General features: G+C 41.0%; 1 pseudogene; it reads right to left on the minus strand.

Moving 5' to 3' along the window:
• Positions 1–301: 301 nt before the first annotated feature.
• LOC109376830 (translocon-associated protein subunit gamma pseudogene) lies at positions 302–875 on the minus strand (annotated as a pseudogene).
• Positions 876–3,184: the final 2,309 nt, after the last annotated feature.

Below are 3,184 nucleotides of genomic sequence, written 5' to 3' on the forward strand. Positions count from 1 at the left end.
GTCCTTCCCAAAGCTTCTTCCTCACCATGAACATGAAATGGGGCCCTATAGATCTACCCACAGTATAGTGAATGAAACAACATCTGCTTTTGACAGAAGCCATTCAGTAGCCTAGTTGGTTTTTTTTCCCTTTCAATTTATTTAATTTCAACAGTCTGTCAAAAAAGAGGCAATAAACAAATACGGAGGTGCAATTTGTTGGGTTTTTCAAGCCCTCAGACTCCAGACTAGGAAAACCCTTCTGTGTCCCCCACCCTGACCAGCGTGCTGCTTCTCAATGTGCCACAGGCACACAGTCGGGGGCAGCGCCAGCATGGTCTACTTGGAGCCCGTGGACAGGAGGGCGATGAGCCCCGATGAAGCACTGATGGACAGAATGTAGTTCACTGTGGGGCTGAAGTTCTTCAGTATGAAGAAGGACGCAACGATGACCAAGACGAGGAACAGGGTGTAGTTATAGAAGATGGAAAATGTGGTAGCTTCATAATCAGCAACTTCATTTTTCTTCCACAAGATTCTTTCATCTTTTTCCTTCTGGGACATCTTTCTATTATCAGCTTCAGAAAGTTTTCGAGTCACTTCTTTGGAAACAGCATCTTCCCTCTTCTGTGCTACTTTGTGCTTGAGAACAAATTTCACAGTTTTGTAGGTAAAGGCTACCAAATAAGTGCTTACTAGGGTCATCACACTATACAGGACAGCAGACTGAATAAGATCCATATGCCATATCCGCCAATATAACCAGATGGGGATGGCGGACACGATGAAGGCGTTCCCGAAAAGAGCACTGAGGACGTGGCCGAGAGGTTGTGGCTGAAATCCTGAAGGAGCAGGTCCTCCTCGGACTGCTGCTTGGAACTGCCTTTGGGAGCCATGGTGGAGCAAAACCCAGGAGCTTGGAGGGCGGGCGGCGCGCAAAGCCCCACCAGCCTAGTGGTTTTAATCGGTTTTTTGCACAACCAAATTTTAGTGCAGCAAAGATTCTGAATGGCCGTGTGAGGTATTCATTTGAATACCTTAAGTAACATTAGGCCTGTTACTTAAGAACAGTAAGTAATTCTTAAGTTCTTGCTTAATGGGATTGTGGGTCTCATTTGACAGTCAACACAGTGCCTGCCCTCTAGGTAAGACATACCGTATTTCCCCATGTATAAGACGCACCCTTTTTTGAAAAATTTGGGGCTAAAAACTGGGTGCATCTTATACAGTGGTTGTAGTTTTTTTGCTTGCATTTCCTGTTGAGCATGAGGCAATATATAAAGACAGTGATTCATCATCAGACACAGATGAGGACAAGCTAATGGTTGGGAGTTTTGACAGTGATGAGGAGTTGTATGAATTTTATGATTAATAAAACTTGAGTTCAATAACTTTATTTACATTTTTTTTCAAATTTCAGGCCCCAAAATTAAGGTGCGTCTTATACATGGGAGCGTCTTATACATGGGGAAATACAGTAGACCCCGATACTGCAGAGCAATAACTTAGAGGCCCTGACCCCTCCCCCATATTGTACCTTCTCTAGCTCTAACCCTGACTCCATGGCATATATTTGTTTTCTGTTTAAGAAGGTTGTTGTTGTTGTTGTTTTTGTGAATTATTTTGGAATTATTCTCCTGATAAAACTGTTGATAGACTGGAGCCAGAATCAGATAAGGCTCGATGTTAAGAGAACTTACTGATTGTTTTATCAAAAGAGAGGCTCCTATGCACAGAGCTGGCTGGAATGCAGACAGCAAATGGCCTGAGGTGCACAGAAGAGTGTGGATACCCAGACCAGGGCCTCCATCTCCTCATACTGCTCCTGGTAGGAAAAGAGGCGCGGTCTCAGAAGAGGACTTCCTGTGGTTCAGAAAAAGGAGGCTGACTATCCAGGAGAGTTTATCTTTAGGGATCAGCTGTTTATCTAGAGCAGCCTACCAATGATCTAACCACCTCAGATTTACAGAGTGGAGACTTTATCATTGTTACCTTGGGTCCCATCCAATGTCACCGAATCTTAGCACAGTACAGATATAATCCTACTGAGAAAGACTTGTGATAAAAATAACACATTTTGAAATGATGGGATCAGTGGAGGAGTAGGTTAAAACACTATATAGCTGTTCTAGAAAGTTAGTAGCAGGATTTTTGTTTTCATTTGTTTTCCAAAAAAATGAAAGCAAGACTCACTAGGGTAGTCAAAAAGCAGATGAGTGCTGAGTTTCAGGTGTGTTTCCCATGTCTAATGTAAGATAAATACAAACTTGCCTAATTGTTTCAAAGACATATTTTGGAGCAGCAATTGATAAAAATTGTTGACAGACAGAAATATAGTATCACAGAAATTTATAGGAACAATCTTGAAGGCATATAGTTATGTGTCTTTGTACATCTTATGTATGAAAATATAAAATAAAAGATAAAACCATGTTATGGCTCTTGGTAATCTCCAGGCCTGACACAGAACCTACCAGGGACATTTTACTCTCAGCTCCTTCCCTCTAGAACTCTGTTTTCTTGTGGGCACAGCTCTAAAAACATTTACATGTTTTTGAAAAATGTTAACAGTTCAATTCAGGGGCAAACCTATAGACCCATACAATCTAAAATAAAAGGATTTTCTACCAATATAAGCAACTTAGAATTCCTCCCATTATTGTCAAGTGCTGGTTTCTGAAAAGTAAATAAGATCAGAATTAATAGCTGGTGATCAAAGGGACACAGCATTATTTACAGTTTCCTACAGTATCAAGGACTGGGAGGCCTATTATTGCTGCTCAGAAATGAAAACCATAAGATTAGAAATGGTTTCTTTGATCATTTTCTAAAGCAATCCCATTGTCAGTGGACAGACAATGTAAAGCAGCCCAGAAAACAGCACAAAAGGACATTCAGTATGGCTTTACTCTGAAAAGACTTCAAAAGTCTTGCTAACAAATGCTTCTGACTCAGCTGGGCACAGGATATGGACAGCTTGGGCATAGGCAGTGCCCGAGCCAGGGGCTCATGTTTTTCTGTGGCTAGCTTGTGATTAGGGCTTCACCAAAGGGCATATAAAAAGCATCTCTTGGGTTTCCCCTTGAAGAAATATATAAACTGTAAAAATTGAGAAAATCTCACAGTTGAAAAAAAAATCATGACTATCCTATCAGACTGTTCAAATCTGTAGAATTTTTTTTTAAAGATTGTATTGGGGAATTGG

The sequence above is a fragment of the Hipposideros armiger genome, unplaced genomic scaffold, assembly GCF_001890085.2.
Source record: "Hipposideros armiger isolate ML-2016 unplaced genomic scaffold, ASM189008v1 scaffold_1218, whole genome shotgun sequence".
Lineage (NCBI taxonomy): Eukaryota > Metazoa > Chordata > Mammalia > Chiroptera > Hipposideridae > Hipposideros > Hipposideros armiger.